Raw genomic sequence first — 13,741 nt, 5'->3', positions numbered from 1 at the left:
TACAAGAATCTACACCTCGTGAAACCAGCAACAGGTTGGACCCCCTTTAAAGAATCCTGGGTTCCAACCACCATTGTTTCCTGGTCTGAGCGAATCCACTGACCTAAACTCAGTCACAGATTGGTTACAATCCAGCGAGGAGGTTGGGAATGCGCTCATTACCCAATTGGAACATGCATTTGTGTGAGCTGAAAGGAACAACAAGCCAACCCGACATTGACCCCAGTCCCGAATATTGCTCCCATATCTCCAACATTCTGTACAGGTATCGCTTCTGAAATATCATGGTTAGTCAGGGAGGAGAGTCGGAGGGGAGGGGCCAGGTATTCAAACCACAAACCAACCATTATGGGTGACGCCGTTGCGGAGGCTTGTAATCAAAGTGCACAAGCTGCTCAGAAACTCACAGGTGTCGGGAAGGCAACACACGTCAGATATATGGTCGATTGGAACGGTTACGCGACCGGAGGACGCGATCCTGGATCAATGCTGAAGATATCCTAGAACCCAACACTCACAGAAAGAGTTGCACAGGAGGCATTTCAAGAGGACCAACTGCCCCATCCACCTTGTGGTATGGTAACCAGCAGTGTTTGAGTCCTCGCAATCATGAGCCATGCGCAGGGGTGAGGGATCTAGCTCTGTTACAGAGGAGTCTCCCGTAATCCCCTCCTCCTCAACCACAGGAGGGCACGCTCTCATTGAGTATCTGACTATATCCATGCGGACTTTACGCTTCCATCGAGGCACCCTTAACTGGGACTTGATGGCACACACCACCACCTGCAATCTAAGTACACTAACACATTTTAAATAATGGCCAAAACTAACACTACGGCTCTGTGAAGTCTTGATTGCACATGGCTGTCACTTATCTGAGAGTTTGTGCATGTATCTTGGCTTACTCGTTTTGACCTTGGTAGGTCTAGCGTTTTCTGAATCATTATCTGCATGCCCTTACTTGGTTTGTTTCTCGGGAATGTGAACCTGCTTGTCCGGCCTGCCGGCTACTCCTACGCTGTCCCTCGTTTTTGTCCCAGGCATAGCCTATGCTATTGTATCTTACCTGGTGATTGACCCTGTAGTGTCTGTGTACTATCCAATTTAAAGCTCTGCCAAAGGGGTCACACATTCTGCTGATGCTTCAAAAAACAGGTAGTACATAAAGATCCTCACATTTAAAGCTGAATTAAGCAACAGAGTTGTCGTCAGCATAAAAGTCCATAATGGTTTAAAAGTTCTTAAGACCTCGTTTAGCCGAAAAACAATATTGTGTTGGGAAGCCATTGCTCTCCTAAGCTCAATCAAGCTTTTTACAATCCAGTTCCAGGAAGTTAGGGGGGAGTTGGCTGCTCACAACACAGGTACTCAGTAAATTTCTCGGAACGTCCCCGGGTGTGACACATCCCAACATGACTGTTCAGAAAATCTTGGCTTTTTTGATTTTTATTTATGAGCAACAATAACGGCAGGCTGTCTGTTCTACATAAGAAATGCAATTTTAACTCTCTGAAAGTCAGGTCGGCACTTATAGAAAGTCCCCAAAATATCTTGGGGGACACCCAGAGCAACAGTCTGATAGGGGGCAATGTGCCGAACAGAAGCAAATTCCTACCATGGTTGACCAGATTTGTTTGTAGTTTGATGGGAAAAATAAATTCTGAGCAGACGCATATATAAACATACGGATTCATTTGTAAAAAAAAAATTAAAAAAAAAGATTGTCAATCTATATATTTGCAAATGACCTTTGAATATTTGTCTTGAACCGTGAACAGGGACTCTTTATGGGGTTGTTTTGTCACTTTTAAAGATGCACAAAATCTTCCAAATATTGTACGGGTTGCTGTACATGTTAGTTGGGTGCTATAGAATTAAAAATATTGTAGTTGGGGGTAAAATTGGTTTGTTAATTTGTTGGCAAAAAGACACTAGTCTATTGCCTTGTGCATGGATACAAGTTTTGTGCCTTAAAAGATGACCCTTAAATAAGAAAAAGGGCTTTAGGGGATATATTATTAATTACATTGTTGTGAGTACGTGTACTGTGGTTGGGACTAAAGGTTTTTCACGTGGTGAACATCAGGGGCACTGGGGGATTGTTTTCCACTGGTGTTGGTTTACGCAAGTGGTGGTCGGCCCGTGGGGAAAAAAAAACAAACTGGAAGGGCTATTGTCAAAGTTATTGTGAATAGGGGTAAAGAATAAAGGCAGGAGGGAAGATCGATAGAAGAAAATGAAAATAAAACCATTTAATAAAACAGTACCCTTGCTCAATATACCACTTTTTATAGATACCCACTCACATTAGTGATCCCCCTCTATGCCATGAAATTTATTTTTGTGTCGGTAGCCATGTGTGTCTGCATTGCTAGGTGTAATATTCATATTACGCACGAATCGTCCCCACAGCATTCACCTTTCATGCATATGTTAAAATGTGTTGTCATGAACAAGAGTAAAAATGGGGTCCATAGAGATAACAGATCCCACACTACATCTACAGAGCTCACAGTATCATCTGTCAGGCGGAATAGACAGAGAATTATTATAGTGTTGGGTTGCTTTGGTTTTGTTTTTGCTGAGGAGCTGGAGGGGTGGATACTGTCACATAGAAGTAGAGAAAGCATTTCTTTACAAGCCCTTACTGACAAAGACACTGGAATAAATGCAAAAGCCAGAGGATCCAGTCTATGGGGGGAAAATCCCACCTGGAGGAAAACAGTCATTAAACAAGATTTAGATGTGTTTGTCTAAGGAAAATGTAATCATTGGACCACAATGATAAGGCGGCTGACAAGCCATTGCTAGGGTGTTTCTGGGTGGTTTCGAAGGTTTTGATAGGGGGTGTCTGCCAACTCTCTAGGATATAGTCCATCTTCTAGATATAGCTCATGTTCAGTCTGTTTGGATATTTACAACACCAATTTCACAGCTATATATAAATATTTTATATTGTGGCAAATTGTGTCTAATTTGCATGGAGTACTACAAATCATTTGTTTTGTTTGGGTCTTACTTTAGTTTGGTGACCAGTTCTCGCTATTAATAACTATTAAACAACTGATTTTTTGCCTCATAAACTATGATTAATAGTTAGTAAGGTAGTAGTTAAGTTAAGTATTAAATGATCTTCGCACATATGGTCAACCAGAATAAGACATGTAATATATGCTTTTAGTTTACATGCAATTCACAATTGTACGATATGAAATCAGCACCTCATAAAATAGATAGTTTTCCTGTGAGATCAGTTTGGTTTCTGTTGCTTATTTATCATTTGCCAATCAGAAATTGTAAGTCAAACTGCTTTGAAAAAGTATAGCATATCTCATCACAAAGTTGTGAAAATCTGGGTATCATTTTATCGGCTTGTCCACTGTAAGAACAAACGCCTAGTCATGAGCAATGATGTTTTGTCTCTAAAAACACGCACCACTAATTTATTAATATTTAATTAATATTTGAAAATATTTGAATTCTATTTAAATCTATTTTTTTGCAAAACTTGTAGTTGGATATAGGAAAATCTTTTCCCCAAACATATTTTCTCGGAGCTGAAGAGAGCACCTGCCTCTATTGCCCTTTCTAAGGCCCCAACTGTCCTGTTGCCATTTCCGATCTTCCTGGACCTAAAATATTTGAGTTTTTTCATTTGTAATTCACTACAATGGATAATTCCTAGAAGACTCGTCTACATGTGATTTCATGGGCATACAGTTTAACGGCTTGAGGACAATTCCATGGCCGGAAAGGTCCACAAGCCCATCTATAGGGAATAATATACAGTTTTAATTTAGAAAACACACACACCACCACAAAAAAACAAAAAACAAAAACACCCACACCATTCCAAGCATTTTTTTTTAAATAGATTTGGATCTGCTTGGAGACTCATATCTGCTTCATGTGTTTTCCCCCCATGACTGTAGTCTTCCCTCCCTCTTACAGAAGCTGGGGACAGTCCTAGCCTTCTCCCTGTGATCTGCCTATCTACAAAATTCTTATTTTTAGTTTCAGTGAAGGTGCAGTTCACCCACCCCGCCTTCCGCCCTACCACCTACCATTCGCAAGTAAGGACCTTCCACTACCTCCATCCCCCACCTCTCAGTGCACAGCTGAGTGAGGAAAACAACTACTCAATGCACATCAACTGCCAGCGTGGGAGGGTGGTGTGCATTAAGGCTTGCTCATTAAACCAGTGGAATCAAGCCTTGACCCCCCAATGCACAAACAGGCAAAATGACTCAATAAAACTAAGGATAAATCTCTGTGGTACTGTTATTTTAAATGTGAGAAAAGAGCTCAATGCAAATCCGCTGATTCATTTCAGGGTGCGCTGCCTGGTCCTGGTCTAACATTCAGTCTATTCATGCTGTGTTGACCCTTGAGTCAGTCGTTTGTTGGTGGATCGTGTTTTGGAGTATTGCTCTTAATCAGCACCCATGCTGTAATGGAAGTATTAGAGGTGAATTGAGATACATTTTGACATCACCTTGTGCCATTAAGTAAATGGGTCAAAAATACAAAAAAAAAAATATCCCTCATTTTGTCAATATATTACCTCTCTTACCACACCCTACAGCATTTGAATTATGTCCTGAATTGCTAAATCATTTGAAGTCAGTTGTTATATTTATTTGAAACGTACAGTTTTGCTTGAAAAGACAACTCATTAGGCACGTCATTTTCCATTGTGGTATTTTATTTGCCAATTCAGCACATGTTAACACAATTCTGATTATAATCAGTGTGAGAATACTAACTTAATTACTGTATATTTAAAAAAAGAAAAAAAACCTCACGATTCCTTCGCACCCATTGATGTTAAACATGTGACATCCATACAAACCTACTTGACATGAAATGAAAACTTAGGTGTAGCATACCAACAAGGGAATGTTGTGGTGTTAAAGTGTGTGCCGGTGGGTGCGTGTGTGGGTGTAGTGTGTGTGTATGTTGTGTGGTGTGGAAGATAGAGAGAGCTGAAGGAGCGCCATGTTTAAGTTATCTCTCTCTCTCTCCTCAATCTCTCTCTCTTCTCCCTCTGTCTCTTTCTCTATCAGACTATTGATTGGATATATCAAATTCCTCGGTTTGGGGAAGCGGTGGCTTGTGAAGTGCTGGCAGGACATGGGGCAATCGGGTTGAATTCCGCTTAGGTGTGTGTTGGAGGGCGGGGAACAGAGAACAGTCGCGAGACACAAACACCTTACAGCTCCGAGCCATATAGTGAACAGAAGAGTGTTCTCCTGGGGAAGGGGGGCGGGCGTGGCGGTGATAGCGGGAAGGGGAGCTGATTGCCCTATCCCAGTCTCATTGGCTTTGGGGGGGGTGCAAGTGATAAGAGAAGGGGACTAATTAAATATGCGCTGGATTAACAGTGTGCTTGCAGTTGTGCGTATTTTGTAATCTGCGCGATTCAAACGAGCACTGGGTTTACACATTGACGTGCAGTTCCCGGTCATCAAAGTAAGGGAAAAACCAATGGGCATTGTTATTTGGATTTTCTTGTTTGCATTGCACACAACAGACCGGAACCAGACAAAGAATCAGCTGTAAGTACCTATCTCAGTTCATATGTCCCGTGATTTTACCTAAGGTCGAAGTTTGTTTGTTTTGACTTTGTTTCTGTCTTTTTGCCCTTGGTCCCAACACAGAACTCTCAGCAAAAGTAAATATCATCCAACAGCAACAACATATTTAAAATATTTTGTGGCTCGTGGAGTGGAGTTTATGCACACTGAATAATATCTTCTTATAGTTATCTGCATAGACTAACACTTCTCTTGATCGCACCTGCAGCGCTGTAGTGCTGCTCCGACATTCGCGAATCATTTAATTTGAGTCGATTCTGTTGACATGAATTCAGCTTGTTTATGAACAAAGCGTTTTTTTCCGATAGCCCTAGTCGATACACACATAAAGTAAAACTACAACTATAATATCTAGACAAAACACAAAGTCTAGAAGTATTAGAACTTACTAAATATGATCACTTAAATAATACTCGTAACACCTGTCGGTACTCTGCACGTATGCTGGTATTGTCATTAATCTGGCTGGCGTCAAGCTGGTATTTCCATGGTAGACCAGCAGCCCACAGTAGAACCTTTGCCCATTATTGTCATGTTAGTTTCATATAGGAATAATACACTTCACGCTCTATATGCTACAGTCTATGTCGTCACACTACTGCCAATCTGATGTCATCATCTGTAACCCCACATTTCTGATATATTTGCTTTATAGAGGTTTTCCATACGTCTTTTATATACCTAAAAGTTGGCGCCGTTTTTTAGGTCATACCGTCAAGGGTGTGGCAAGGCTTTTTTTTGATCGATATCTGTTTACAGTTCTACAGACGTCTAGTCGGAAATAACCCTCGGAGGGGCTCATTTCCACTACAAAGTTCCGGGTGAAATGGGACGGGTGTTTAACAGACTTCCACCCAGAATGCCAGGACCAAGTCCAGAAACAAGTAGGAGTGGTAGTTCAAGGAGCATCTAGCCTTAAGAGAGGGAGGCACCATATACGAATCCTGTGCTCGCTTTGAGTATCACTGCACGTTACTCTTTCTCCTTGTGTTTATGAGAAATGAGAGATTAAGTCCAGTACTAACCATGTATTAGACTACTTTACGTTTTGCCGCTGGCTTATGACAAAGAAAAGTAGGCGCTAAAACACCTCCGGCAACATGGTTTTATTGCGTGCAAGTTGGTCAGTGGCTCTTTTCATGTTCAAATGCAGGAAACCATCGGATATAAACATATCTTCCCTCATTTCGTTTTTATGAGGCTTATTAATAGTTTGGTATAACCATTACGGAGCTCCTCGTTGCTTTAGTAGTGTACATTTCTGTTTTCTTGCTTAAAGACTATATGTCGTCTCAAAGACTATCTACAGGTTTTGTGCTACAACAGATCTTTGTCATTGGCCTCATATCCCTGTTTCCACGCACAGTAACCAGGCTGTCTCGCCGTGCCGACTGTCGAGTATGGCCATGCTCGCTCTACTTAAACGCTCTTAACCGCATAGCAGCCTGCTTCGCCTTTTCAAAAGGAAACCGCTCAGCAATGGTGCGCACATATATACACGTGTGTAGAAACAAATTTAGCAGCATAAATGGGTCTCAGCACTACCGTTTAGTGAGAAAATGGACTGTATTAGCATCCATAGAATTCGTCACTGATCGTGTATTGTGTATTTTTTTTTAAGCTGTCACTTATGCCTCTGTTAGGTGGGTGAGAAGGGAGTTTCCCTCCAAACCCTGACTCTTTCCTTTATATTGTGATTGTCCTGCGCTACAATTAAAGCCCTATTCGTCTAGGCTCATCTGACAGACCCTGAATGCACTTCATTGAACGTGAATCTCGAACAAACAATTTGGGGGCACCATTTTTTTTGCCGATTGGAAAAGTGATCAGCACATAAATCTCGTTCCCACCTCTCCTGCCTTCCCTCAAGAGGCTTCTCATCAATTTGGCCAATTAATGCAGTCCGTATTGTTGAGAATCTTGGATGGATGCTGTTGCCCACTCCCTGGAGGAGACGTGATATTTCCAGTAGGCACTGAAACATGAGAGTGTCCAACATGTTCAGGCTCGAGCAATGGTTCCCATCTGCTTACTCACGACATAAGGTGACATTGGTGCGGAAAAATGGCATGTTAGGATCTGTGTCTAGGAATGGCTAGACCAGGCAGATTCACGGTTAAAGATGTACCACAAGCTGGTGTCCAATTTATAATCTGCCACTTAAAAACACCTTGTAAAGATGCTTTACAAGATTTTATATATTGTAAAAAATAATATAACAAACCAATAGTTCTGTAGTTAAATACTTAATAGACACTAGATAATTTTTTGTTATGTGTTTGACTTTTCCACGTGTGCAACTTACAAAAGAGGTGCTTTTTAGAGCTGAAACTTGACATTGTGGTTGCACATTATGGCATCTTGGATGGCTCTTATGAAAAGGGATGGGTGCAAAGGTACTCAAAATATCTCTCCTGGAAGACCATGTGCTGTTGCACCAGCTGTTGGTTTTTGCCAAAAAGTCTCTTTCCCTACGTAATGTCCCAAAACTATTCTCTTCCCTCCCTCAACTGAAAGCTTTTTCAGTGAAAAGAGAGAGAATACATTGTCCTTTCTGCTGTAATGTTTTCAACTGCTTTGTCTCTGCATTTGTGTCCAACCAAAAAAACCCCCCCCATGTCGGCTGGCACTGTCTCCACCACAGTGGATGAGCCAGTTGAGCTGGTTTGTTAGTTGACTGCACATGATGGATTGCGATGAAACACTTTCTAAATAATGCCAGCGGAGGTACAAGGCAATCAACACACGTTCACAACATAGCATTAACGCGGCGGCTTTCAGTAGCCCTTTTATTGTGTTAACACTGGGAGGTAGTGCTGAAGTCATGTGGCTTGATACGACAAGTGTGACGGTGAACGACATGGTGGCCTGTGGTTAGCGACTTATCTTAGGGGACTAACATGTTGTTCAATGTACTTAAAAAAAAAAAGCACGATTTACTTGTGGTGAAATAATAAAACATTACACATTTCTAACTTTTCGTTAGTCTCTTCTACTTTGTGCAGTACAACAAAAAAAACCATAAAGATTCTCATAAAAACTCATAAAAACATAAAAAAAACTAAAATCGAATTAAACTGTGACAAAAACCGATACTAACACACTACATACAAAACAAATGTCTAAAAATAATCAAGGGTATAAACTAGGAAAAAACAAAATTTTCAATATGAACAAACATATCGTGTTATTAACTTAGCCGCATCACTGGAACTAACTACAAACATCTACCAAAGTCATAAAACTTGTAAAAACCCCAAAATTGTTGGACTTGATAAAAATATTACAAACAAATTTAAAATAAATAAATGCTTGGTTTGTTTCTATCAAACAACGAGAATAAAAAATGAGAAACACAATAGTCAATGTATAGCCCAATGACTCTAAAATAACACTGGTCCCTCACTTCTGCTGAGTTACTGGGGGGGGGTAACGCCCCGGGGGTAAATTGAGTTACCACCCGACCACTCATAATTGTGACACATTTATAAGGAAATTGGCACCAAACGAAGAGACCTGAAAATGAACCGGAAACGCTGTGTTCAGACTCTTTTTTCGTTACATAATTTTGCTTGTATTGTGGTTACGTGAAATTGTTATCCATTATCTCACGAATGATTGTGATGGTGCCTAGACAAGTTTGTCATCTTCTGAAAGGTGCTGGAGGAAGAGAGTTTAAAGAGTGTCAGAGAAATTTATTATACTTAAAAATTAAAGCACAGATAAACCTTTATCTTTGGATTAAAGTGCATCCAATGAATAATGCACAATAACCCAAGATTATACTTAAAGAAAGTAAAAGGGCAATCAAAATTGTTATGTCAGCAGCCAATTTAAGCCTGCCAGAGTGACTTTCCGTATTCTGACTTGATCCTCTTTTTCTGGAGATGGGCAAGGCCTATGCGTCACGATTACACAAAACAAGACCTCTTTAAACAGCTCATTCAGCACTGGGTGCCCAGTGCCGAACTGCTTTTATATTCTCTTCCTTTTGCCTTAGCTGGTGGTGTTGGTTGTTCGGCTCTTTTGATTGGTTCTTCCCATCCGTCTCTGACCCTTTGGAAGTGCTGACGAATTCCTCATCCTGCCCTGCTCAAGTGGACCTGCCATTGGTTGAGCAGCGGTTGAGACTAATCGGACTTAACCAGAAGGCATAGCCGCTTGGGAACCTGCTACCTAGTTCCCAATCCTAAAGAGCCAGCGTGATTACGGTTTGTATTAGAAGGCCTGCAAATCCAGACAGACTATGCCATTTTGGTTGCCTCAGAGGAGAAAGAGCTTATTAAATGCATGTGCTTTTTTGTTTTTTGATGGAGAAGTAAAGAACAGATCACGTGTGTCTGATTGTCCTCTGAGTCATGCATTTAGTTAACATGAGGAAAATGTGTTGCTGGGCCTGAACGCTTATACTGTCGTGGCGAACTATACGCTCAAGGCAAATAGTTTTGTTTTCTTTTTTATTTGCATCAGTCATATAGGCATTATCATCTCTCTCAAAATAGCCCACTTTAATGATAGTTTCAAACATTCCATAAACAATTTCATTCAGCTCCCTCTTATAAAAACCTAATCTCATGCTCCAATAAATGATTCAAATATATTTTCTGGTTTTTCTTTCTCAGGTCCCACAATCCTCGCTGGCCATACCTCCCTCTTTCTGAATGTTTAAGGCATTGTTTATGATGATAAACAGAGAATGACGCTGTTTCACGAGGCTATTGTGGAGAAGGGAGGAAATTCAGAAGCATGGCATGAATACATGAGATTTGGCAACCCTCCAGTCATTTTTTTCGGTTTTCATCCCAGCCGTTCCTCTTCTTTGATTCAGGGTGTGGGTTTTATAAAACGCCAGCGTGTATATCTGTGATGATACCCTGGTAAGGATTTTTGTGCTCGACTTGTATGACTGATGATCCCTATGTCCTCCATTTACTAGTAGCAATCCTGAATGGGTAGCGAACAAGAACATTTACCATTCAGACATTCTAGACATCAACCAAGAATTGAACTATACTTCACTTTTGTGATTTGGTAAGCCTGTGCCATTTCTCATTTTCTCCGAGTCAGAGGAGTAGCTCTAAAAGCCCTACTCTGAACGAAATTTTAAAGCTAGTTTGTTGGGTTAACACTCCGCATCATTCATCATTTTTTTTACTTTTTTATTTCATTTGTTTTAGTGTGTTTATCTTATTTTAGGTACTTCCAGAGAAAACTAAACATAAAATATTTGACTGGAGCCTTGAAATTTAACTGAAATATTATTTTTTAATTTTATTATTTTACATTTTATTGATTTGCATTTGCATATTTTTTTCTTTAATGAAATGTTTTATATATAGATGTATTGTAGTTAACAATAATGTGACACAAGGAGAGATATCACAACCAAATGTACTCTTCAGAATTAGTTTTTACACCTCACTTAGTTACAATAAACATGGAAAGAAAGCCGAACACAATCTGTTAAGCTTAAATAGCACACACACTGCAAGAACAACTAAGAGTGTAGCTTAGAATCAGCCATAACTTTATCGTATTTTGGTGTGAGATGGAAAAATAGTTATCATTACAGTTGCTCTTTATTATTATATTTAACGTTCATAATTTTCATTCCTTGTTCTTTGGAACCGATAGGGTTTTTATTTCACCGTTCGTGTCAGAATGCATGCAGTCTTTTAAGAAGTATGTAAATCGACCAGACTAGCATCTTTTTTCCTTCAAATTGCTATTATGCTTTTTTCACCTTATTCAACTTTAGTTATGTCTGGCGAGATGGCTTGCTCGGTTTGAGCTAATAAAAAAGAATCTGCAAAGTTACTCGCAACGCACAACAGTCCCAGGCTTTCAAAAGGGAGCTATTTTATTTAACAGAAATGCACGAGTTTTCAAACGACTAAAACGTAACCACCTTCGTTTGGACTACAATGCCATATCTTTCAGGATTTGTATGATATCACCCAATCTCGACCATGGGAAGAACTCAGTGTCTGGCTTGAGCTCTTGCACTAAGAGAAGGCCAACGCTGTCGTATCACTACATGTGGCAGACACATCACCGACAGAGGCTTAGAGTGTTTTACGATCAGTCCTGGTTTTACCAATCGTGGTCAATAATTGATTTGTATCTTTGAATCAATTATTTTACCAACTGAAGCTAACAGCACCGGTCGGCTATGGTAAGAGTCCATGACCTTTCCCGCTCCAGCACGCGCTGACTAGCTGTCCAGATCACAATACCCGCTGTGGCTGCAGCTAATCCAATCACAACAACAGACTGGTGCAGCTTACCAATCACACGCCGCATTTCGTATTCCAGAAGGCGTGCCTTCATTTGCTGGCGATCCTATTTCCAGCCCTTTCATGCCATACTGGGCAGATAGGTGTTTGTAATAATGTAAAATACGGTGGAAAATATATTTTTTTTGAACCACCTAGGTATGAGAGTCCTAGTGTCTAGTACAGCCCCAAACACAAAATCAGCACCTTGTACAAGAGGCATAATAGGACCCCTTTAAAAATGTGTTTCTTATTTCAGGAGTTTGTGCTTGTCCATTTCGAATTTGTCAGCAGTTGCTTTCCTGTATTGTTTATATTGTTGCTAGGTTGTTCTGATTGAATTTTGCTTAGGCAGTTACTTCTTCACAGCCTTAGTTGTTCCCAACATTAGGTGCTGCAAGTCTGTTTTTTACAGATCATCTTAAGCGGAAGCTGTAATGTACCTGGCCATCAAAAGCCCCCTGTTTGGGAACATCATGAAGTCCTCAACCGCTGCTCTGAGGCGGGATATATCGGGGACAAGGAGTGAAGGGGTTCCTCAATGCCTAAATGAAAAAAAATGGTCACTCCATGGGAGCTGAGATTACGGACTGCTGTTGGCTGTTTCTTCTTCTTCACTCATCATTAGCATCATGCTTGTCCGTAAACGTATACACAACGGGTCCCACCTTTCACATCACACGTACAGGAGTGACCTACCACTTAGATGACTCCAGATTGTCCCTCCTTATCGCAACCACTGCGCACAAACAACTCAATGCATTATGAAACCATTTGGCTGTGTTGTGCCACATTTGATTAGAATTGAAATGAATTTAAGGGTCCTATAATGTTTTATGAAGATGTTAATATGGCTGTCATAGGTTGCTGTGAACAAAACTGTTGATAGTCTTCAGACATTCTGCTTAGGATTGGTTCTAAAACCTCAGTAAAAGGACAGCTTATGATGGCCCATGACGAACAAAGAATGCTTTCTGTTTCGTCGAACATGGCGAATCGACAAGTAAATGACAAATTTGAACCTAATGCCAAACTCTGAGTAGGCAACTTTTCAAAAACCGGTCGCACTGAATTTCAACTACTGTCTGTGATTTTGTATAAAATTAACTTCCTGTATTTGGCCCATATAAACATTCACCAAATAACGGTAACGTGGCCCTCCGCTTAAAGTTTGAAACGTTATCATTTAATATAAATTGAATAACTTCCCATACTCAATTTAAACATTAATTTGTAGATACCGTACATTATGTGTGTAGTCTGCAGATCTTTTGTTGTTTTTTGTGTGATTGTAAGATTAAGTTTTGCAAATCACACGTTGACATCTGCCACTATCCTGTGTATGGCTACGTAAAAAGTAAAATATGCGTGACTCATGACGTGGTGGTTGATGGAGGTTCTTAAAACCGTCGTTTTGCATACTGAATGTATGTGATTTGGCTTGTACAAACACTAGAATATATTTTTTGGCCAGGAAAGGCCTTGAAACTACGAAATCTGACTAATGCCTTTGACTATGCCTGCACGATTAATTGTATTTAAACTAGCATTTTGCATTGTAATTTCACAAATATTCAGAATAATAATATACAGTATTTTCCCCAGGTTATGTAACCTGCACGTTCTTCTGCAGTTACTGTTATAAGGGCATAATAAAAATTTGTGAATTATTGTTTTAGGTATTTGTGTCATCACGTTTGTTGATTGCCATCATTCTGGTGGGTTTGTTTTGTTGTCAAGTGTTGAGGTCCGTGTACAACTCTCTCTAAAACGATAGGGAATGCTCTTTCAGAACACAAGATAGTTGCACTGTTCATCACATATTATAGTTTCCCCACTAAAACTAAATATTATGGCAAGACACACATT

The sequence above is a fragment of the Cyprinus carpio genome, chromosome A12 (genome assembly GCF_018340385.1).
Source record: "Cyprinus carpio isolate SPL01 chromosome A12, ASM1834038v1, whole genome shotgun sequence".
Classification (NCBI taxonomy): Eukaryota; Metazoa; Chordata; class Actinopteri; order Cypriniformes; family Cyprinidae; genus Cyprinus; species Cyprinus carpio.
This window is presented reverse-complemented; position numbering follows the sequence as displayed.